Source organism: Dermacentor andersoni, chromosome 11, assembly GCF_023375885.2.
Source record: "Dermacentor andersoni chromosome 11, qqDerAnde1_hic_scaffold, whole genome shotgun sequence".
NCBI classification, from domain to species: domain Eukaryota; kingdom Metazoa; phylum Arthropoda; class Arachnida; order Ixodida; family Ixodidae; genus Dermacentor; species Dermacentor andersoni.
Genome location: NC_092824.1, coordinates 102,535,697 through 102,561,282, shown reverse-complemented (window position 1 = coordinate 102,561,282; position 25,586 = coordinate 102,535,697). Strand labels below are relative to the sequence as shown.

The following is a 25,586-nucleotide window of genomic DNA, read 5'->3' as shown; positions in this document are numbered from 1 at the left end:
TGATGGGCTAGGGGGTGGGGGGGGCTAGACTTGGGCATCGCGACGATTTCGGAGGGGGCTTGGGCATGCGCGTTATCATCATGATAGAGCATTATCGGCAGGAAAGTAGCGATCGCAGCGTTTTCAAGAAAGGAAACGGAAGCAATGTAGATGACGATTATCGTTGTGTGGCAAATATACACCCCAAAGGGTGTAAATTTGTTTGAGAGTGTATGTACACACTTCCTACGCACGGCGCGAAAACTTCGGCACTCTGGCGTCTCCGACGTGACGTAGCCGACTTTGCGCGCCGCTGCTTGGCGTGCGAGAAAGATCAGTCGCCTTTCTGATACCTTTCTTTCTACGCTCAGCTTGCTTCAGTTGCGGCGCCCGCGAGAGGCATTCATTCCGTTTTAACAGTTTAATACGTGCGATGTGCTCGTGTGCCGCCTCCGCCACGTGTTTGGCTGCAGTTTTTTGGACGGATATAGCATTCGGCGCCATGCCCGATTTCAGCAGCAAGATGTGAAAACATGAGCGACAGCGCAGAAAGCCTGCAATGTGCGCGCTGTGCAAACTGCTTGAACGCGGGCGCCGCGCCTCCAGGCCGAGTTTTACAGTTCGCCGCGGACGAAGGGTAAGCAAAGTTACCGTTGCTCAGAAGGCCATAAGCGCAGGACCAAATGTAACAGCTATATGTGACGCGAGGATGGAAGCAATCCCGACGATGTGAATGTGGAAAAAGCACGTCGAACGCGACACGCAGGACGTGCCTGTTCACCGATACACTTCGCTAACGCGTCTAGGAGCCATTGTCTCCAACTCTTTCGCTATTTCTTTATTTGAACCTGGGCTGCGGTAACCGAGCACGTACGGGCGGAACAAACGCTTTAGCCAGTCGGGTACGGCGCTCATATTTGCTGCGCTGGACAAATATTAAAAAAAAACATGAGGTTTTACCTGCCAAAACCACCTTTTGATTATGAGGCACGCCGTAGTGGGGGACTCCGGAAATTTGGACCAACTGGGGTTCTTTAACGTACATCTAAATCTAAGTACACGGGTGTTTGCGCATTTCGCCCCCATCGAAATGCGGCCGCCGTGGCCGGGTTTCGATCCTGCGACTTTGTGCTTAGTGGCCGAACACCATAGCCACTAAGCAAACACGGCGGGTGGCACACATTCCATGCGCAATATGCAAGTCGAACGATTTCACAAACACTTCTTAGCTGAACATTCCTCAGAAATGGATACAATCTATAGGCGCATCGGCTCAAGATTGCAGCCCTTAAAGCCATACACCATTGCTTTCTCCGCGACATTGACCAAAAAGGCTAGTAAGCAAGGCGAAAAAATTTTGCTCCTTTTCTAGGAGTGATACCAAAGCTACAACGAATTTTCTGAGGTTTTTGCTGCAGTAGAAAAAAATGCACGCAGAAACATCTCGGGGAGTTGTCTAGCTATGCGTAAGCATTGTGCCAGTTGCCCATCTCCACGCAGCACGGTGGCATTGTCAATTTATGAAACATGATCCAACCAGTATAAGCCCATCTGAACCCTTATCGGTCGTTGTAAACTTTATCGGACTAGATACGATGCTGATAACCCTTCTGGGTTATCAATCTTACCGGACTCGATTCATGACAATGCATGACAATGGCGCTATGACGACGATGGATTGAGAATAGGGACATGAGCTGAATTGAATGACGACGACTACGGGAAGCTTTAAGGAATTTTTCCACTGTACTGCGGGCGCAATCGGTGGGTAATGCACGTGGGGTTTCCTGGAAACCCTACGCGCAGGAAACCAGCACCCACCCAGGCTTCCTGGTGTTACAGGAAACCGTCGTGTAGCCAGACACACCTCACCTCTGGAAGCACCTTCTCAGGCCGCTCTGAATTCTTTCGCTGCGGAAGGCACCAATCCAGCGAAACTGAGAAACCAGTAAAGAAGAGCTAATGGTTTGCAAAGACGCCGTGGCAGAAAAAATAGCCGCCCGTTTCCGGTACCACCGCCGCCACATGGTCCGCACTCCTGTCTTGTTCACGTTCGGCTTCCTCATCGGTCAACGACACCAAGTACCGTGCCCAATAAAACTCTTCCTCTACTGCCCTTTTCATATTATCGCGGTTTAAAGAAAAGGCTACACCGGCCATGATCCGTCGTTAACGTTTTAGAAGGCAGCAGAGTTGGTTCCAAAATGTCCGGTTTAAATATCTTCCCTATTTGCTTGGAGACGTTCTTGAGTTGCTAATTCGTTAGTTATATTCTTATCTCCACCTTTCGACAACGTTGCTGGTCCTTCACCGTTGCTACAACTCGCCGTGGTTGCTTAGTGGCTAAAGTATTGAGCTGGAGGTTGCGGCATTGAATCCCAGACGGCGGCCGCATTTCGATGGGGGCGAAATGCGAAAACACCGGTTTGCTCAGATTTAGCTGCATGTTAAAAAAACGTCAGGTGGTAGAAATTTTAGGAGACCCGTACTACGGCGTGCCTCACAATCAGATCGTGGTTTTGACAAGTGAAACTCCATAATTTTAACTTTTAAGGGGTGCTACGATGTGTAGGCATAATGTTAAGAACTTTCGAGTAAAACCTAACGGCTGATGCAACACCTTGGCAACATTGAGCATGTCATCTATAGTCAGTGGTCTCGAACGGAAGCACTGATAGATGATGCACGTTCACCCATTTTTCTTAGAGATGCAGCTTTCAGAATTTTTCTATCGAAAGCATGACGAAAGGGTCCTTCTGTAGAGGGCGCTTTGGCCTCAAGGCTATATTGAGCGGTTAGCCACACTGGATCACTTCGTGGTAGCTTACATTAGATGAGCCTTGGTATCTTTAATAAATTGTTTTAGGCTCGATGGAGACACTTAAATTGTTTGCAGGGAGTCACCTTAGCTTATTTTGTCGTTTGAACCGTAGTGTATTTTACCTAGTGTCTATCTATAAGGACCGGAACATCTAACAAAAGGACCAAGATTAGACATGGAGATAACATATTTCTTGGGGTTTGTCTTTTCTAAGTCAAGATGAGCGAAACACAACTTTACCAATGTTCTTTACCTCGGGGAAATGATCATTCCAGCAAAATTCTTTCGTTGTTTGTCTTAGAAAGGGCAGAGAACTAAGTATGCGAGCAAAGTGAAGGACATTAAAACAGTGATAAGGCACTGAATGACGTCATGATACACTTTTCTAAAGAGGCATTAAAGAGGAAAAAAAGTTGTGGTGCAGTGCATTATCCTTGGACAAAATCCATAAAGAAAATCCACTTTCTGAGGAGATTCGGTGAACCAGGAAAGGCGCAAGTGCGAAAGAAACGTGTCAACGACACCTTGAGCTTCCTGCGCTAGCTTATCGTGACGTCATGGATTTTGACGTCATCAGCTCTAGTCCAGTTAATGTTTATGAGTAAAGACGTACTGCACTATATTCTAAGAGAGTGAAAGGTTAAACTTAGGAGATTTCGAGAGCCTTTAGTGAGCCACAACGGCCCAAATATCAGAAAATGCGTAGATGGCCGTGACGTCACACCTTCCTGCCGGCGCCGGGTTATCAGCGCGCGCCTGTAAAACAGAAATTTGGCTTTAGTGCACTTTACAGAAGTGTATTTTTGAAAGAATGCTTGATCAGGCTAAAGTGATTTAGTTTTCTCTTTCATTTTCCTTTAACGTAAGCACGTCGTGATAGCTTCGCTAAGCCATTTGGTGAAGTAGGCGCTTTTACCCTTTTTTCGGCCTCTATTCGTAATGTGGTTATTTCTGGGTGAACAAACTACTGGTGGCTGGATATATTTGTACAAATCCTGCACGTATGAGAAGATGAGGAGGAGGGGGGGAGGGGTAGGGAGTGTTACCACATTGTTGGAATATTACATCAAAGAGGTTGGCACCAGCTAATCGTTGTTCCAGTGCAAGAAAACAGAATAACCAGCGGACCAGCGATTTTACTGGAACTCATTTATATCGACAGCAGCTGGCCCCTCGCAAGTGACGCCACCACGTTGCATCTCGAGTATTGTGCTCATCTGCATCCAGCCTACTCCGCGTCCGCATCGGTATTGACCATTGTGGCCTCCGAAATGCTTGCACTGATGTCGCCCATCTCGGTGTCTTTGTTGTTCATGAAGCCTCATAGCAATCGTTTATCGCTAAAGCAACGCGATGACGCTGTGGTAAGCGCGCACATGAACCACATGGCTGGAGTTTGATCCACAGTAGCACCGTATGGTGCTACTTCGCCATATGGTTTTCACCATATGGTGACGGTGGAGCTGCGACTTTAAAGCAGACAGGCGGCAAATTAAATTGCACATTGATTCATCGCTACACTTAGCTGCATGGCCATATTGTATATGACAAAGTTAAAACATTCAGTTTTCACTTCATTGTTGCATTTCGCTCGCGTGCTCCACGCCATCCATGGCCGAATGAGACTGGGAGCATGCGAGATCGACTAACTTGATTCCTAAATATTCCTAAGATTTTCATAATAATTAATTTGTTTTACCTAATTTAATTTTACTTGACGTATTTCGCTACTGTGATGATACCTGCTTCTCATCGGGGAGTGCATTCGGATGTCATTTCCAGTCAATTAACTCCGTTGCCACAAATAACACTGACGTTAGCATAAATAAATTTATGTACGAGTTCTAGAGTGACGGCATTATCCATTTCTATTTGCGCAAACAACTGACGTTTGCTGAGCACTACTGAGCCCCATGACATCGTCTAGGATTTGCAAACAAGCTTTGAAATGCTAAACGGAGCTAGTTATCATTATTAATTTGTTTCCCTGCTAAGGGCGCACAGGTCGTGCATATGAGGTCATCTACAAGCCGAGATTCTCGCGGCTGTGACCCCACATACGAATCCATGTCTATATCCTACGTAGTGTGGGTTCTCTAAGTAAGATAGCAATGTACCCGATGAGCAATGGTGGCTTTTTTTAATAATGACCTATGGCGATGACACGAATCAACTTAATAATGACAACCTTCAACACAGCCGTGGCCGCTGCCTAAGGTAATCTACAGAAATTATATATAGGTGCGGCTTAGTGTTTCGATGGTTTAATTAGTTGGTATTGCAGTTGAGTATGTCTGCCCTAAAAATCATTTCTGAAAACTGAGTCTTCGTTGAAACACCCTTTTCAGGAAGAAAAAGGTACGAGGGCGAAAAAGAAATAAAGGAGGTGCATAAAAAATCTACAGTAAAAAAAAAAACATGTATACCTGAATAAATCAAGCTGGCTAGGTGACTATATCACCTCCCCGTTTCAAAGGGGATGCCAATAAATCGACTTCATCGTTATGTTGCACCGTAATAATTGTCTTGCGATGTGAGGTGCGAGTCGAGTAGCGTCTATACGTGCTTACATTGAATTGTCTTTGCATATCATTAGACCATGCGAGTCGCCATGTAGCAGTTCAATAGGTAGTGTTACAAGGTAGATAGGGAAGTCTTGAGGAAGAATAACACTATGGATATGTAAAAGAATTACTACATTGAAAAACATGTATCGCTTACCTGATTAAATCAAGCACTCTAGGTGACGGTCGCCTCCGCTTTTCTATGGAGATGCCAAAAAGTTATCACCACCATCATCGTCATAATCTTGTCGTGCCACTTGTTTAGCGATGTGAGATGCATGTCACGTAGCGTCGATACTTGGACATTTTGTATTGCAGTTGCATATTGTTGCACTAGCTGGCTTGCTGGGTGATTGAGGCACTAGGTGATTGCTTAACATTATGCCCCTCTTAGAAATGTGTTTCTGTTCAGAATTGACTCTACACCAGTCCCAATAACAGTAGGTTTCTACACTACCTCGAGATAAAAATGCAGTTATAATTAAAAAGGGACAAAAATCACAAGGCGAACGCTTCAATATCTGAATTTCTGACGTTTATTGCTCAATTGACGAGGCAAATAAATTTGCATGGTATGGCAGAGCACAAAATACAGCAACGGCTGTTCGACAATTAAGTAATAGGATTTGCTGCAAAGTGGAAGGAGAGGGAGAAAAAAAATTCTCATAGCAAGCTATCTTGCCAGAAATTCACGAATAGAGCGTTGTTCTCTGCCGATTGTAGTTCTTCAATACATCGACTTCATCGTGGCCTTTCTTAGTATATCGACCATACGAAGCATTCCATGTGCACAGCCGAAGCAAATGTCACGTATATCCTCTAGCTGCTGTATCTGGACACTCGGGAACGTTTCTTGGTCGTCTTTTGTCAGTCTCCGTGTCCAGGTTATGAAAGATGTGAAGGCTGCTTTAGCTACAAGCCTCCAAGACAATGAAACTTGGTGTGCCTAATTGAGGTTAAGGGGAAGTAATCAGACACACGGGTAAATTAAGGCTTGTTAGGTTGATGGGTCGGGCGAGTCGGTGATGCATTCTCTGCGCGTAGCGCACAGAAAGACGATGCGCAAAAGCAGGATTGGTCGCAGTGTACAATCGCTTTCGTGTGTTTCGCTTTTGCGTGTGATGTACGTAGAAGAAGATAAAGAGTACCGTATGCTCAGACTTGTTGAATATTGTTTTGTGATTGTATACACGAATGCTAGGCAGGATTGTATTGTTATTACAAATATCTTCTTTTAACAAATGCGGCTCAACAGTGCGTTTTCTCGCATGCTAGCTTCTTAGTGTCAGATGTGGAAAGCTGTCACTCGTGAGCACTGGAGCGTCTATATAACACTTTTGCTGACAAGATGTTCGTGACCTTACTTAAGTCGCAGACAAGGGATGCGGTTATGATAATGCCTCACGCCAGAGTCATTTTTTGAACTTCAAGAACATGACTTTGCGTTTGTACGTCAAAGTCGGTCTACACTATACTTAGTGACTATCAATCTCAAATACAAAAATCTGCCTACTGACGCCACACGAGGGCTTGAAGGACAAAAAAGCCAGTTGCAGGATATATGAGAGCGGTCAAGGCAAATTGACATGCAGACCTTGCAGCTTAGCATCTGAGGAAATTAATCAAAAGGTGAGCATGTAATCCTTAGCCATTTATCGCACAAGAAGGATTGCGCCATGGGGACAGCAACATCACGAAGAGGACGTCGCAATTACGATGACGATGACGGCGGTGCAACTGAAGCGACGGCAACAATTCGTCTGTTGATATCTGACACAGCGAAGAGCTGTCTTTGTGAAGGTTAATGCCATGAAAGCCGTGCTACAAATGATGGTGACAACCTAACAACAGCTTGTTCACTGACAGCACAGTGAAGAACTGCATTTGTGCTAGGAACCCTGAAAATGACACGGCTATGAAAATTCACCTGGAATCAACCCCGATCGGCATGGCCTAAGATATGTAAGTGTGTTGTTGTGAGCAAGTTATTGCAAATAATGCCATACAAGTTAACCCGTCAAGTCAGAGTTGTTCATTCACATCTGCAGTTCCTAGAAATTTTCTAGGCTAAATCATGCTTCCGTTTCTCCTTTAGTTTGCCGGTCAGAACGGTTCAAATTGTGATATTAGAGGTTTATACGGCAAATTTACGAAGTCCTACTTTTAGCTGAATGTTGGTAGGCTCAATAGATCAGTATCTAAATTTTACTCATATGGATACTCGCAAATGCACAATCTGTATGTCAAAATTTATTCCCGTATATTTCACAGTGCGTCCAAGAAAATGATGTAAAACGGGCACAAAGCATCGCGTTCGATCATTCAGGTACAGGAAATTATTGTTTAGATTAGTAAACATAGCATTAACCGCTTTTTGACCATTAAAGATTACATACCTCCCTGCAAATCTCTGAACATGTCTTATATATAGTATTCGTTTATATGTTTCCAATATCTGTGGAATCCACAAGTAACAACGAATAGTAGCATGCGTAGAAATCGCAGACAGGCACGACAAAATTATTTGCACAAGAACTACCACAACACAACAGTTTCCTTTCGTAGCAAATTCTTCTGCCTTCTGATAAGAGAAATGCGCCCAGGCCACCGCAATTTCCCAAGTGACAAAATGGACTTCGGGATATATTTAAAAGCGAAACGGTGACCCAACGATCACAAGCCGGGTCCTACCCACTGGACTAAACTTCCAAGATTGCTGAAACTGAATATATATGTATGTTAACCATATGAATATGTTGTACCGGTGGTAGAAAACAAATGTCAAAGGAGAGCACTTCCTTTGAATGCTTTGTTGAAATATTTCGTCATTGTGGAGTAAAAACCATGTCTAGGACCAAATGTAGAACCGTCTCGGAAGATTGTATACATCAGGAATATTCCGACTTCGAGAAAAGCTACTGCCAAGGACTTCGCATCACCGATGCGTTTCGGTGGTCGCAGGATGCGCCTTCCTTTGGGGCGTTCCTTCACTGACCCAAATGCCACCGATCTCTGAGGGCTCATGCACTCTGAGATCGCTGAGACTGAGAACACTGAGAAATAAGCAGTAAATGAGTTGATAAGGATGATGATGAGTGAGTAAGGGTTATATGGGTCTCATTAAGGTTGATAGGGGTTCGACGCGGATGAACAAGGTGCTGAAGAGCGAATGGGGCTTATAATGATTCCAGCATTTACATTTTATGCTTCAAACGTGAAATAGTGTTCCATCCTAAACGTTGTCTTTGTTTCTTTAACTCCTCTCAATGAAAAAAGTTTGAATCATGATATAACATTTTTTAGAGCATATGCTTCTTTTCGCATCTGATTGAGCTCCTGCCTTTTGTATGATTTTTTGTGCTGCTTTATGCTCTCTATACATGGTATATTTCATGTTGAGTCATATCCAGGGGCATTAATCCAGCTGCCTAGATAGAGTTGGTATCAATTCTGAAAGTCGTCTCAGCATTTGTGCTGGAGAAAAAAAAATCACTTTAGAATGATTAGCGCCATGGCACGTTCCATCGGCCTTTTAGAGGTTTCATGAAAGGGCTGGTTGGTATACAAAAAAAAAAAAAAGAAAACTTGAGAATCTGAACATTAATCCGAAGTTCATTTTCTGGATTAAAAATGCTTTGGCCGATCGCTACCAATCAATCTTCGCTAATGATCATTCATGAACCCTCTTCCACGCTAAATATGGAGTACCACAAGGGTCTGTAGTCGGACCTATCCTATTCTTAGTTTATATTAATGACATAAGCAATAACCTTAGTTCTACGGTCAGATTGTTTGCAGATGATTGCGTGATATGCAGTGAAATTAATGAGCCTTCTGATTCACTTCAGTTACAATCGGACTTCGACAAGATTAACAATTGGTGCACACAATGGCAAATGGAAATTAATACATCAAAAACAAAAGTAATGATATTTACCACAATATGTCACCTCGAACCTTACCATTACACTCTAAACAGCATGGCCGTAGAATCGATACCTGTCATAAAATATTAAGGAATCCATTTAGCATCCGACCATTCGTGGAACATTCACGTAGATAAGGTTACTAAGAAGGCTTCTAAAACACTCGGATTTCTCAGACACAATCTGAGTTTAGCTAATGCAGACACTAAGATTTTAGCATACACCAAATTAGAGTACTTGCAGTTGGATTATGCCTCTTTGATTTGGAACCCGTACCAAGCATACTTAATAACAAAATTGGAGTCTCTTCAAAATAAAGCCGCTTGATTTATATCGAAGAACTACTCGTGTACGGCAAGTTTGACAGAAATAAAGAAAGCTCTCAAGTAACCTCTTCTTGAAAGACGTAGAAGGCTTTCCATACTGTACTTTTTCCACAAGTTATATCCCAGCCACTCTTCCTTTGCCATGTCCCGTTTCAGGCCAGCGCATCGCATATTCCCACGCATTAACCACCAACTCAAAGTCTAACCCATCTTTGCTCGCATTAATCTCTTCCTTCATTCGCTTCTCGTCCTAGCCATCCATCAATGGAATCTTCTGCCTGGCACCATTTCATCTGTCATTGATTACGAAGCGTTTGTAATTATCCTGAAACGTCACTTTGAGCTGTAACATTCATCCTTCCCCTCCCCATTTTATATATGTGCGTAAATATAACGCTACTCTCTGTAAATGTTTGTTGATGCTTGTTGCTATCTGCCTTTAGATTTTGAGTTTTAATTTTCAACATGCTGTTAACGGCCAACGACTTCTGTACATATCATAGTGCTGCATTGCTTTGTGCTTACTGTTGTTCCCCCCCTATGTAATGCCTGCCCGGGCCTTTAGGGTACTTGAATAAATAAAATAAATAAAAGTAAACTTCAATTCCCTCTCTTGTAAATTAAGGCTTAGTTAGTGGAAGCTATCACATATTTCCGTGGCTATCCACTTCACGGTATAAGCTCATCCTTTTGAAGAGCTGTCATTGAGGATTACCGAGGCTGCTAGCAGCCGTTGAGCGTTCGACCCATCATCAAGCAAGCAGAAGGTTGCAGTGTAACTACTAAAATATATTATGCTTACGTCTTGAAATTTGAGGGCAGCCCCATAAGTGTTTTCATTTCGCGAGATATTGGCTGGCACGGACAATCCGTCTCTTGCGGCATGTTCTAAACGGAGCGATGTGTGGCGCTTCTGCCCTGCTAATCGGGAGATGGCAAGAGGGAGCATACGGGTGTGGTTCACAGCAGCTGCCGCAGACAGACCTCCGCTCATCTAGCCCTTTGTTTCCATAGAGACGACGCGCGCTACTCTCCCGCCATATCGTAGCCATTGTTACCGCACAGCCCGTCTTGTGTGCCACTACGCTTTTATTGCGATAGCCATTATTTGGAGACTCCAGCCGCATTACGGCCGTCAGAGTGGGTGTCACAGTGAGTTGCCATATAAACCCGAAGAGTGATAAAATTGCCACCGCGTGCCGTATGCTATATGTGCGAGTGAAAGCATCCAAGGGTGAGCAGGCGATCATGGCTCAATCTCGCGCACGCAACGGACGATAGTGGGGAGGAAGCTTGGACAACCTCAAGGGTAGTAAAGATGATAGTGTTTCAAAAATTCTTTAGTTATGATCACATTTTGTCTTTTTGCGTGTAACTATGAGAAAAGTAGGCATATAGATGTTAGAAAGGTTCGCTTCAAGGAAAGCATTCGGCTAGATCTTAACGGCGTTTACTTAGGTGATGACGATGTTTAGGTAACATTTGTGTGGTCATTGAGCGATTCTGTTCAAAATTTTCCGGCATCCTGCTAGAAATTATGGTAGAAATAATCGTGCTTCCGCGTGTCTTGCGCTTAGACTCGGCGGTCATCCACGAGCAACAAAATTCATGGCGCGTAATTGTGCCGTCTCCATAAAGGATTACCATTGGCAATATCAACGGAGCATTCTACCTACAAGAGACGGGGGTAGCGGGGCGACTATCGCCTGTCAAAGCGGTGAAGAAGAAGATGGAGTCACGTGCAGGTAGCGCGAGAATAAAACACGCTTGCACGCTCTACTTGAGCCGCCTGGAAGTCTGCCGCCCCCGAGATCCCATTGCACCATGGCCTGTGGGCCTAAATAAACCGTGCCCATGGCGGCCACCTACGTCTTCGCGCCGCCTCCCACAAATCGGTGAGCCGGGCGACCGAGCCCAGCCATACCAGAGTCAACCCACACAGGCTTGCACGCTGGGAAATGGTACCGAATGACAAATGCAGAGGCTGCGCGCAAAAAGAGATCAGCACGCATCTAGTGAAAAAGTGTGTTCTAGCAGTCACCTTCTGAAAGCTGGTAGCTAGAATGTTTGGAGTATTCGTAGTGAGCCCACCACAGCGACGCGACCGGTTTGTTGTTCTCCTCTACTACAGTGCTAGCTATAACTTGTGAGACTTCCACAACATTGCAGAATAATCTCGGCAATGAAAAACAGTCATACCTCAGGCTGCGCTAACTGCGGGTCATAGTATATGGTCTCACCTAGAAAAACAGCTGTTTCACCTAGTGCCGCGGGTCTACGCGATACCTAAATGTCTCTTTATGCAAAGTTTTCCTACAGCCAGAATAATGCCAGAACTTTTGTTTGCTCGAGTAGTATCTTTGTACTAGTGTGTGCGCCGGGTATCGTCCATGAATTCGATGCTCAGAACCAACGTTTTCGCGCGTACAGTGTAGTTAAGGCCAGAATACATGGAGCGAATATGCGAGGAATAGTCGGCGTTCGACGCCCGGCGGCGTACGCGCGACGCGCGGCGGCGGAGAAAACGTCGTTCGCCGCCGATCTAGCTGGCGCAGAAAAGTTCGTCGGGCATCAACGATACCGGAAGCGGCAAGCGAGCGGCGCCCGAAAGCGAGCCAATCAGGTCTCACTATCCGCCCCGACTTCCGACTAGGCTTCCCCGCTTGTCCGTGTATCCCGATCCCGCTCTATCGTTCACGCCGGTCTCCCGCTTTTCGTATTCATGGCATCCAAAGCGGCGCGGCTAGAATTTAACAAGTTAATTTCGGCTGTTCAGAAGCGTGCCGCGCGCGCGCGTTGAGCCACAGAACAAAGCCGCGGAGTTGGAGGAGCCGAAAGTTGTTTATCCGCCCAGTGTTGCCACAACCCATAGCATCGCCGCTTTCTTTAAACTACATCGGCACATGAATGTCTCAAACACGTAAAAAACACTAGAAATCATTTCTAAACAAAATTTTACGCGTTTTTAGAGTGTTCCGCAATTCAAAAGCTACAATAGTTGTCGTTAAAGTTTTTTTGTGTCATGTGTTTCACTACAGCGCATTTGCCTCGTCTAGCCACACTGATAACAACGCAGCGACTCGCCGGCGGCGGACGCCGTGTCTTGACTCCATGTAGCGCAGCCCGACGAACATACGGCGTCGCGCCTCGGCAGATATTCTGCCGCCCGAGCTTCGTCGTGAAAGTTCGCTCCATGTATTCTGGCCTTTAGTGTGCTTGAAGGGGAAGTGTCAAGCAAAGGCCATCTACTGCTTTAACGCGCGAGCATTCGAAAGGTCAACACGAACGAAAGCCCGTCTGTCGGCTTGTGCATGGCAAATGAGGCGAAAGGAGTAGCTAGGAGGCCGATGCAGTTGGAAGGGGAGAAGGTACATGGTGTCACGGGAGAGGAAGCGTGCCACGAGGAGGGGAGCACAAGTACAGCTGATGCAGCGCGTGTGCAGGGAATAGGAAGAGGCGTGCGTCCTACATCATCTGCTCCGGATGATGATTATGATGGTGATGTTTATTTGCGTCCCCTTTGAGATGGGGCGGCGACAAATAGTCCGTTGGCCTGCTTGATTTATTCAGGTTTTGCTATATATATCGCTATCTATCATTTTGCCTATCTGATTTCGATCTCAAATTTGGTGCGTAAAACCTCTCTCACTATACTGTACCATTACCTACACTTACAGTGACGACATGATTTAAGAGAGAAAAAAAAAAAGACAGCGTGAAAGTAAATTCTCTTTCTACCATTTTCTTTCACGCCGTGCCTGTGTGCTGTATTTTATTTTATTATTTCCTTCTTAAATAATGCTATAGATTCGTCCTCCGTTCTGTGTCCCTTAAAAACTCCATTGTTTCTCTCTATTTTAAAAAGCAAAAATTATCTACGGATGAAATAAGGGCATCGACCTAGCCTTTCACAACATGTATGCCATAGAATGCGTAAAGTACGTTAGCTACCATTTCACGGATCACAAAGCCATGCTAGTGGCTTAGAGAAAATATCCCCCTCCAGAGACAGGCGGAGGCTGCATATGGTTGTCCGACTTGCCCGAAATACTCAGAATAAAGACAGCGCAAGGAGCCGTTTGAAACCTTTGATGAGTGCCCGGTTCATCATTCCGCGCAATATCGGAACGCGCGAAAAAGGACAAAGCGGGGAAAACTATTGTTAACACATACGGCCACGTGAGTCCCATTGCTCTCATTTCGTTTCCTACTTTTGTTTATATCGAGTACGATGTATTGCATGTACGGTGCGTTGTTATATTGTAGTCAATGTATGCACCTGCATTGATAGGTACTACAGTGTACGTTTGTCTATGGGTGAATAAGCTTTCTCTTGGCGCGGCGGCAGTTCTCATCGAGTGATGGCAAGAACCATTACTCAAGAATCGTCAGTCGTTTCTTCTATTGGGCGTCGCTCGAGAGAGTGATGCCGAAGGGGACAGACGTGGCCATTGGTGCTCACGTCAGCGCTTATTTTTCGTGTGTTGTGGTGCAGCGCAGCCTTTCGGTGCTGCCCATGCACATCGGCGTGCTCATCACTGCTGTACCAACTGCCGCATCTGCTTGTATTACGTTGATGCACGCATTCACAGTAAGGAAAAGGTATTCCATTAGATGCCCTTCGACGCGATACAATCATATCGCGTGCTTATCGCCAATGGAGCAATGCTGCAAGTGCACTTTGCCACCGGTCCACTAAGTGATTGGGGGAAACCCCTTCGTGTTGCAGAATTTCGCAGTTACGAAGACATCGAAGCCGAAACTAATATTAAAGGTCAACATAATCATTAACTAACGAAAGCGGAGAAGGAGAACTCTCCTCCGTACCATTAGCTCAGCTGCTTGCCTTCAAGTCGCCCTCAGTTTTGGTTCGCCAATAGGCGCAGGTGACCTGTGTTGTACTGTTTTTGGTAGCACGAGCAATGGCATTGTATGAGACATCGTGCTTCTGCATAGGTATAAAATCATTTTCGGGCGTGTCAGTAGCGTCTCTTTGATGCTGCTTCGCCTATGTAAAGTAGCGAAATCTGTATAGATACGGTTCTGCGGGAAAATGATCGTGAATTCATGCAGAGTAGCTCACGTCGATAGTAACCAGTTCCATTGCGTATGAAGGCTCGCTTTTCTACCGAATCATGAACTTGCTGTTGGTAGTGTTCGGTAGGTTTTAAATAAAAGGTCATAGTAGAACGTAGCTAAAGCATAGGGGAAATAATGTTTAGAAGCCCCGAAATTGACAAAAATTGAGCGGGAAAAATTTGAACAGTTTGCAGTAAGTGGTTAATATTGCAAGCATAGAAGCTATCGCAACTCGTAGGCCGTTTTCTCAGCGTTGAAGTAAAAATCTGTGATTGTCACACTGAGTACGAAGCTGGAAGCCAAATCAGTAAATGTTGTGTTCTTTAATTTTCTTTTTCATCTACGGCTGTTTGCCTGGCAGGGCGAATGCTTTTTTGCCACTGACATCTGAGAAGACAAGACGCCACAAAGCAGTGCATCAGCACTGCCGCAGTTCTGCCAGAGGCATCGGACAGTCGAGGCACGCATTTAGGTAAGTTTTGTGCGCCATTCTTACGTGTAAAAACCATAGTTGGTAAAAGCAAGGAAACAATGCACTCATAGTATCACCCATAGAGTTTCCCACGATAATTACTAGAGGGTACTGTGGCGCTGCAATCGTTTAGCCAAATTGGGAATGATGGGAAGTACATGGATTTGCCTGATCTTTGTGCTTTGTGTATTGAGACGTTCTTGTGGCTTTATTTATTACGGTATACATGCCCTCATTGTCGTAAATTTCAGAGCAATCTATGCATTTCGAGGTGCAGAAGAACGCTGTGAACACGCACAATCGCTGCTAATTACAGCGGTTCAGGTTGTCGAGGTAAACCAATCGAAACGCACCCCTCGATAAATTCATAAGGGTGTTTCATGTCGCTTGTAAAAGCATGGGTCCGTGGCGTAATGGCCTTAATGTCGGGTTTCTGTGCTAGAGGTTATGTGTTCGAATTCTGCCGTCGGACAACCTTCAAAATGTCCATTTAATAGACGTTCATAAATATTGTATGCTTGAATGAATAGTTCCCAAAGCTTCGAAGCCGATTGACGAAGTCCACGTGCTTCCTATAATTCCCATGCTGATACAACCACTCCCATTGCAGCTCCCGTAGACACTAGCGCCGGAGTGGACTCTAGTAATTATTCTATGAACCTCTATGGTACGACCCGATGGTGCATTAGGTCTGGCTGTCAAGGAGCCGTGAGGACACGTTGCTTGCTGTCATGTGCCATTACGGATCTTAGTGTCGAATATGTTTTCGTCACGAGGCCCTGTCAGAGAGGCGCTGGCAATAAAATATAGAAAAGAAAAACAAATTGAAAAACAGACGAAGATTGAACGAAGAACCGAATCCCGGATCGCAGCGCGGCAGCCAGAGATGTGTCCGCCGCGGAACCGCCAAAAATTTTCAACTTGCTTTTTTTTATTCGTATATTAAGCACTGCGTCAAAGCTGTGTGTGTACGTGCGTGCGCGCGCGCGCGCGTGTGTGTGTGTGTGTGTGTGTGTGTGCGTGCGTGTGTGTGTGTGTGTGTGTGTGTGTGTGTGTGTGTGTGTGTGTGTGTGTGTGTGTGTGTGTGTGTGTGTGTGTGTGTGTGTGTGTGTGTGTTTGTGTGTGTGGAGTGGGGACGTGCGCCCTATTTATCTTGATTTCGTCGCCTTGATGGCCGATTCTTGTGCGCTTCACGTACATTCTACTCCAATGCATTATCGTACAGCGTATGTAGCACCTATACATCTGCCTCTAAACGCCTCTTTAATTAGAGTAGCGGGCATTCTGCACGCTTGCACTGAGTGCCATCTAAATTGGCTATGACACGTACTGCTCGCTCTTGTTTGTGCAAGCTCCTAGCTCCCACATGTGATGACTAGAAGGTACGCTTGTATGATAAGGAACTCTGTAGTTATTTTACCGATTGTATTCGGAACGTTGTGCGAAGATTCGCGGAATGCGGTTGGAGAACCAATCCACCACTCTGCGGTATCGTTAAGGCGACAAACTGGATTTTTCGCGACTTCTTTCGACTTTGCTATGGATGCTTCGTTTCCCCGAACACAGTGCATAAGCTACCGAAGTCTCGAAAGGTTACCCAGCCACCATACTAACGTCTACAAAAGTCATAGCAAGAAAATGGAAGTTGCACTAGGATCCAGATAAAGTGAAAAGGTCGCCAAGTCGACAGAACACACAGGAGGTGCATTTTAGCAGTTGGAAGCGGCATCGGCGGAATTCATTTTGATGACGAAACTCCTGACATATTTTTAGAGTGTCAAAAAGCAAGTCCATCGACACCATCGGAATGTGCCGTTATAAAACGCGTATGATGCCCCACAGCAATAAACGTTGAGTATAAAAGAGCTCAGAGCAGAAACTGGTTTCGTAGTGTTCAAATCCGTCGTGCCGGACAACGAAGGATTCTTCTGTATAGTGAGTACAAACATTGCATATCAAGTTTAAAATAGAACACGACAATATAGCTCGAACTTATTATAATTATATGTAGGCTGCATTTGTTTCGTTTTTGCATGAGCACAGTTTCATTTTTGAATTGTTCTCAGCATTGCATTTTCTGCGGTGTCTTCATCACATGAATATTAAAAACTTGCATATTTATTCGTGTGAAGCGAATGAAGATACTGTTTTCTTGTGGTCATATCGCTGGGCTTAGCATTGAATGTAGTGCAAATTCCTTGCCTTACTCGACGCCTCGACATCATGGCGTGTAGAATTACTGGAAGGATACTGCTGTCGCATAGTCCTTAGTGTATAATTGGACTTCTGTGGTGTGTGGCGTGATTAAAGAAAATTGGGATAAGTGTTCTTGCACCTTGCTCACAAGCATACGCAATCAGACGGCCAATTTGACATTTTCCCAGCAACTGATCTGGAGTTTCTAGTATTTACAGATTGCTAATATTCCAACCTGCAGCAGTTGCTTATTGGTCATTGCCAATGGCGTTGCACGGATTAACAGATTTGGTTCTCAGCCGCCGTAGTCGTATTCCGATGGTGGTGGAAATAAAGCCCTCGTGTACTTGGGCTCACGTAAAAGCCCTTGGCCTAAAGCCCTTGGCCAAAGCCTAAAGCCCTTTCGCTCACGTAAAAGAACCCAAGGTGGTCAGAAATAATCCGAAGCTGCCATGATGTCGCTCATAGCCCACTGAGCAATTGCAGGACATTAAAATTCACAATTTACCTTTTTGTGTTTGGAATATTGGGCTTCTTGCCTAATGTGCCGTAACTAGATTTTTTTAATCAATATTGTCAAACATTGAGGTAAAGTAATAAATAAAATAAATAAATAAAGTCGAAGGTCAGGATCACAGCATTGTTTTGCTGCAACGCATCGCGTACGCATAAGATGAAACCTTTAATCATCGGTGGCTACGCCCGCCCAAGGTGCTTTAAAGGGCTTGCATCGCTCCCATGCGATTACACCCGCAACTCAAAGGCTTGGATGTCGCGTGATGCGTTCGCAAAGTGGGTCGTGGGCGTGAACGACGAGGTGGTGAGAAAGAATCGCAAGATTTTGTTAATTTTGGACAATTGCTCAGCACACTTAGTGGATACACGTCTCAGTAGCATCAGAGTCGAGTTTCTGCCGCCCAACTGCACGTCAGTCCTGCAGCCTCTTGATCTAGGCATCATAAAGAATGTAAAAGTACACTACAGGAAGCGGCTTGTGCAGCGCATTCTGGTAAAGTTAAGAATGCAGAAGCTTGACGCGGTTAATGTGCGGCAGGCAGCGGAAATGCTCACAGGAGCTTGGTGCAGTGTGAAACCAGCAACGATAGTGAATTGCTGGCAAAAAGCAGGTCTGCATGCAGCAAACTGGACTGCTGTGGACAGCAATCTCGAAGCAGAGGACCATGGCAATGATAAAGAGAACAGTGAGCCAGGTCGCTGGCCGGAATTGTCAGAAAGGCTAGGTGCAGATAGCCCTTTGTCTTTTGAGGAGTATGCCGCCTGTGACACCATGTTGGAGACATGCGCAGCATTCACTACGGAAGATATTGTAGCAAATGCATTACCTGAAGAAGGCGAAGACAAGGAAGATTCTACCAGTGATGACGAAGCGCCAAACATATCTGCCAAAGAGGCACTAATCGCCCTGGAAAAAGTTAAAGCCTTTGCTGCCCAGCACCCCGCTGTGCCAAAGAAGGTTCTCGAGTGCTTAGACACAGTGACTCAGTTCACAACTGCTGCAGTGCTAAGTGCTAAAGTGCAGCAGAAGATCACAGTGTTCTTTGCAAAGTGCTAATTAGCGAAACTTGAGCAGAGTGACAAATAAATGCGTTGATAAACAATTTGACCACCAGTTCTTTTGTTTTTACATAACGGAAACAAGCTGTCGCACGCTTGCTTATTTCAGTTTAGTGAACTTTCACTTTAACAAACTTTTCCCGGGGTCCCTTGAAGTTCGTTCAAGTGAAGTTTCGCTGTATATCTATTCCGTGACTACAAGCGTAACAGCGGTACAATCTAAGTTCCCATTTATGTTTCAACATATTTTGCATTTATTTTCAAAGTTGCTGTTCTATTCTAAGTAGCAGACAGACGCTTTTGTGGCAGCAACGCAAAAAGCCCTTTATTTGAGGCAGCAGCGTACTCTTATAGATAACGCTGCATGCCGGCCAGCCACACGTCATTCATGGTACAATCTTATCAGACCGACTGGTCGATACAGAACATTCCTTCCTCCTTAATTAAAGCGACACGCGTTTCTTTCCGCGCTCATAATTGGAGGCTTGATAGCGATCAGGAGGACGCCTTGAGCGATTACTTCTTCGCAAATGGGCCTCTTCAGGTGATGCCAGGGTCGAAGCGGTGATACTTGCAGGCTGCGCTGCTGAGTGTCTTGCCTCAGGCTGCGATTCCGGTTCCTTAGTTGAAGTGGAGTCATCTAAGCGAACATCCTCAAGCTGGTCCGCAGTAGGACCACTAATCATGGAGTCAGCAAGGGGATCTTATTCCGAGGGTGTTGATAGAAAATCTCGCTGAATACAGGCCCTTGGAGGGGACTCAGGATGCGCTTCTTTTGCGATGTCCAAATGGACTGAAGTCTTTGGTCCCGAAATCCAGCTCCCAGTGGTCGATATGCACAAAACGAAAATGGTGACCGACTTGACTACGAACGTAGAGTCGCTTACGCGTTGTATTACGACAGCTTCCTCCCATAACAGGGTTTGCCCTCTCGTAGTCTTGACGAGAACTGTGTCACCGCCTTCCATCTACAGGTCCCTTCGTCGGCCCTCGTTGCGATGGGTGGTGTCTCTGTCTTGACGGCTGCGCATATCCGGCACAAAAGTTGGCTTCAGGAGTAAAAGCTTCACTCGAGCTTGGCGCTTCAGGAACAGCTCAGCCGGCGTTTTTACTGTTACGGAATTCGGGGTGTTCGTGTAAGCAAGCAAGAAGTCGTTAAGCCGTTGATGCAGAGTTATGTTTTGGCCTGTTAGGTTATCGTGAAGCACTTGCTTGAGCAGAGTGGCTTTTGTCGTTTGAACTAGCCTTGCTGCTGCCCCGTTCGATGAAGCATGGTACGATGGCGTAGGCGTGTGTCGAATCCCGTGAGAAGAGGTGAAATTGGCGAACTCCTGCGCTGTAAACTGAGGTCCGTTGTTGCTGATCAGTTCCTCCGGGTAGCCATACGCTTCAAATATCTCCTTGAGCCAATCGATTGTTTTTGACGTCGTTGTAGTGCGGAGGCATTTTGCTTCTATGCACTTTGAGTAAGAGTCTACTAGAAGGAACAAGTTGGAGCCATCCATGGACTCTCTGCCAAACACGAGTTGGATAAGTCCATGGATGCAATGGTCCTGGTGCCTTCGCAGGCATGGTCGTTTGGCACACTGTACATCGACGGACAGTGTCTTCAATGTTCTTGTCAATCCATCGCCACCAAACAAACGACCTAGCAAGCATTTTCATTCTTTGCATTCCAGGGTGCTCTTCATGCAGCAATGTTAATACTACTTCTTTAAGTTCGTCCGGAATGATCACTCGCTGGCCCCACGTGACACAGCCTTGCTCGTACGACAGTTCGTTTCGACTAACGTAAAAGGGCTGAAATTTATCATCGTGGTACGCGGGCCAGCCATATAAGGTGAACTGCACGACTTTGGAAAGAAAGCGGTCCCTTATAGTCGCAGCAGCAACTTGGCTCGTAGTGAGAGGCGTGGCTTCAAACACTGCAAGACATTCTCCAGTGTCGTCTTTATGCTTGACCAGAAGTGGAAGCCTTGAAAGTGCGTCGGCAACTTCCATGTTATTGCCGTTTTTGTTGCCGTTCAGAACAAATTCAAGTCGACGGCTCGCATCATCGAGACTTGTGCTAACATGATCCAAGCAAAATTTTATTTCTTCAAATTCTGCACGAATTTTTCGCTCCTCTGTGCGCATGCTTCGTTTGACAGCATCCATAGCGCTTTTCCACTCGTCTCTCATTTCTTCTCTAAAATCTTGCAACAGCTTTGCGAACTCTTTCGACATGATATGTGCAACAAGCACACGCAGGAAAGAAAGGGCACAGGGCAGCAGCGACAGCGGCTAAGTATTATATTAGGTATGCCAGATAAAATGCAAAAACATGTGCATCAACCTGGAAAATGCAATGGATGCTTGTAAAAACCTGCGTACACCGCTGTCACTGCTGCCAAAATGTCGATCCGTGGGGCGGTGCCGGATATATGAGGACCAGACGCCGTGGCCAGTTGAGGCCTCGTCCGCCAGTCGTCGCTTGTGGTCAGTCGTCGTGTTCTTTCGCATGCGTCGATAAGATAGTGGTTTCCGCGGTTGTTCAGCGGTGCTCGGCAGTTCTCGATATCCCTCCGTGCTACGCTCTGGAAAATGTAATGGATATTTGTAAAAACGTCCGTACACCGCTGTCACTGCTGCCAAAAAATCAAATTCAGTTAGCATTCTTAGGCTACTTCACACACTTTCCGGGGGCTATCCGGAGACTGTGCTGATGTAAGATGGCAAGTCCGTACTGGCACGAGTCACCTTTCAGTATCAATAGATCTGGAAACCATTCAGTGTCATTCAAACTCGCGCCTTTCGTCGCACAGAGTGTGCTTTACTCATGCTCTAAAAGAGGGCAGCACAAGTCGCCTTCAGCGGCTGATATGAAACAAATTAGCGACGACCAACTCGCGCAGCGCGTGGCGACCAATGTGTAAGCTTTTCCGATTTTCGCAATTAATATTCCTTGTATATAAAATAAAATGGGTAAGATTTATGGCACTGTCCTTTGTGAATCACTTAACAAAGTTCCAACGCACTTAAAGCCGAAATTCGCATTTATGAGACGTCTTCACAGCGCGTGCAGGATTACGCTCAGAAGTGTCCACAAACAGGGCACCCAGTGCCCTGTTTGTGGACATACGCTGCGGGTGTGTAGATTTGGGGCCGCCTTTTACGTCTTTCGCAGCACGTTATCTCACGTCCCTATAGGGTTAGTATACTTTTTTATATACAGGGTCCTGCATGTTTTACTGTGCCTGTTCGAAAAAAAAGAAAGGTTTTGCACTCACCGCGGTGCTGTTCTTGCTCAAATCTTGCTCAACGATCGCATTTTGGAGTCTACGTTGTTTAGTAAAACACCACAGTTAAGTGCCTGGTTTTTAAGAAAAAAAGTGCCATCACTTCTGGGGATGCGAGCCCCTGCAGCGACGGCGCTAGGATAAACTTGTGTCGCCGCCTGCCGGCAGGTGCAGAAAGCACCCGGTCATGGAAGTTTGCCACGTGTTCCAGGAGCGGGCAACAAATACCTCGGAAAATCTGCGCAAGAAATCTGGAGTAACAATAATATTAATAATAAAAACGGTTTTACGCTTCGTCCGAGGCACCCGCGTAGTGTGTGTGTGTTTAGGGGGGGGGGGGGGTGTATGGAGGGGGCAGGGTGCGATGTCTTTAGGCTAAGTTTGACCACCTGAGACTTCTTGACCCCCTGAGACCCGTGTTACTGTATCGCACTTCAATCGACCGACGCCGTCCGGTGTCTAGTCTTACTAGCAGAAGATAGTAGCCGCAAACTACTGTGGTGGTTAAAACCGAGAGATCGGGAACTGGTGCTGTCATTCAGAAATTTGGATCTTCGCCTGTTTCCGGCTGTTTGAGAAACTACAGGTGATCTTTAGAAGTAGACAAACTAAGCTGGTAATCTTCTGTCCCGTCCAAATTTGCCGCAAGCTCCATGATGAGCCATCGCGTGTTGTCTTTGGATGCAAGCTGCGATTCGTTGAATTATAGGAACCATGTTTTGAAGAGCCTTCGCAACTGTGGGCGCTAAATTAGGTGGCAGGCTATATCAGTGTAGATAGCAAGCAATAAAAATAAAGGTAAAATAAATGGTAGACAAATACCACGAAATCTCAGTTTTCAAATTTTACGGCTGTCATGGGCATACTTCGGAAAGGTCGCTTAACTATGGCTGAAGGAATACAGCTTAGTATGATAGCATTTACTGTACGAGGCAGGCTTCAGAACATAATGCAAGGTTGCAAAGCCTGTGTAAAAGCAAATTACGTTACATGCTGCTACACCTGATTTTCTGACGTATGAGTAACATGATATCGCTCACTGACAATACTGGTGGCAGTGACTGGAATTTCTTCCTTAAACGGAGAGGAGTCCCTGCATTGTAATTGTAAAAATAGTAAAGCTGAAGGCTATTGCATTTCATGGAACTAATACCATCCTTCGAACACGATTTTGATTCATCGGTGTAACACTTTCGATTCCAGGTACGAGAAAGCAACAAGGTGCATACCACAATGTACATGGTTATTGTTACCCTTGGAATGGCGTTTGGCTTGATGCTCCCCAGTATCGGTAAGACAAGTTTTGAAATTTTTTGAAACAAAATAATCGAGGCGTATGTATGGGGATTTCTTCAATTCATAAACGAAAATAGTACTGCTACCGCTTTTGGCGTTTCGAATATGCTAGGGGCTAACCCCTCGGACGAAAAGCCTCACTACTACTCTGACATACGTTCTGGAATTTTTATCATGTTTGGGCACCAAAACTAAATTTAATAGCTGCTGCACATAGGTTCTTCACTTGTGCAGGCGCAACTTATGACAAAAAGATTCAAACATTTAGATATGAACCTTTTAAATATGTTCACTTATATTAATATACTTCTTATTGTCCTTTTCAGCCAGTGACAGTGTGTCTATGTTCACACCCTCGGTTTAGTGTGTACTCGTCGCTACGTGTGTTTGTTTACATCAAGAAATAACTGACTGCTGCAGAAAATTTGGGCATTGTATTTGGCACTCATTGCCCGATTTTAATATTTTGAACGTGGAAGGCCGAGTGCACGTTAAAGGACCCTGAAACACTTTTTGAGCACGGCAAGAAAGTGTTGCCGGTCTGTCGTAGACGCTGCTGTCAACACGTGGGCAAAATGTTCTTGCACTGCATGCAGCAGGGAAGTTACAATTTCCTGTCAGATACTGCAAAAAATCGCTTGCTCCCGATTCCGCAATGTTATGCTGAAGCATCATCGAAATCACTTGGACCCACCAGCGCTGTTGGATGATTTCGTGACCGAGAGAACGTTCCCAGCAATACACAACTGCTCATTCTGGGTTAATTAAATGAAACATGACTATTTAGGCTATGTAAAAAAGACGGAAACATAATTTCACCTTTGCACTGCGCGTAGCTGCGTCTGGTGTGCGTGGCCTCAGAGATGGCAGCGGCGCGCTGTGTAGTAGCGTAGTGTACCGCGACCACCACGGTGTGCCGCGACCACGCCTCACGGGGCCGCGACACTCAAGTTTTGGCGGGGGCTTTGTCCCACTTCGCTTCTCCGCTGTGTTACAGCTTCTTCTTCCTTCCCTACTCTCTCTTCCTCCCTGTCATCTTTGTTGTCCCCTTTCCCATTCCCCCGGTGTAGGGTAGTCAACAGGACGTTATTCTGGTTAACCTCCCTGCCCTTCTGTTTTCTCTTTCCTCCCTACTACAGCTTCCGGTGCTTATAGTTAAAGGATTGGAAAACACTTTACGGCATGACGTTCAAGCGACGAGTTTTTCTATTACACTAAAGGAATGGATGTCAAGAGAGAGAGAGAGAAAATGTAAGGAAAGTCAGGAAGGTCAACCAGAAGCAAACCCGGTTTGGTACCCTACACACGGGAAAGGTAATTAAAAGATGAAAATATGAAAATAATGGAAAACATCAGAGGTGTCTCCTAGTCCGGAGGTGTACATCAAAACTACAGCTGTTTAGTGAGGTCTCTCGACTGCTACAACTGCAGCAATGCATGCATCACTTTTGGGGCTTGTGAAGCATGTGACAAAGAGAAAAACACTGTCATAAGGGAGGGAGGCGGGGGAGGGGGGTAAAAAGATGTGCGGATCCCACGTACTGTGGGAATCTATTTAACCGAAGCTTCCTGGCTGTTTGCTTTGATTGATAATAATTAGCGGTGGTGTTGGCCGTAAATGTGTAAATTCTTCAGCGTTTAGTCCAATACGTGAGTAGTGAATTGATGTCGAATGTTGCCTTGCGTTCGCCACTGCTCTTTGCCCGCCTAGTACACAGAACACACAGCGAGACATGTTTCCTTGTGGAGTTGCTGTGCACCATTGTTCACAATCTCTGAGAGAGTTGGGCATCTTCATATCCTCACATAACACTACGGATCGTGCCAGAAGTGCAAAAATTTAATGGAATTGTTGGACTGCAAGTGCCAAAACCACGATCGGATTATGAGGTTCGTCACAGTGGCGCACTCTGGATTAATGTTGACGCCCTGATGTTCTTTAACGAGCACCTATAGGTACGTGCACTAGCGTTCTTCTATTTCTCTCCCATCAAAATGCGGCTGCCACGATCGGGATTGAACCCGCGACCTCGTGCAATGCGATAGCCAGGCCATGATATGCAAACGATATGAT

At 45.6% G+C, this 25,586-nt stretch overlaps 1 long non-coding RNA gene across 2 annotated transcripts in view; it reads left to right on the top strand.

The window, feature by feature from the left end:
- The first annotated feature begins 339 nt into the window (after positions 1-339).
- LOC129386884 (uncharacterized) overlaps positions 340-25,586 on the top strand; it is a 38,295-nt gene continuing 13,048 nt past the window's right edge. The window contains exons 1-3 of one of the 2 annotated variants that reach the window (XR_008614185.1): positions 340-616; positions 15,057-15,167; positions 23,420-23,507. This is a non-coding gene — a long non-coding RNA (uncharacterized lncRNA). Of the gene's footprint in view, positions 617-12,958; positions 13,115-15,056; positions 15,168-23,419; positions 23,508-25,586 lie in introns of those variants that run through there. The other variant, XR_008614186.2, reaches the window with a different exon arrangement.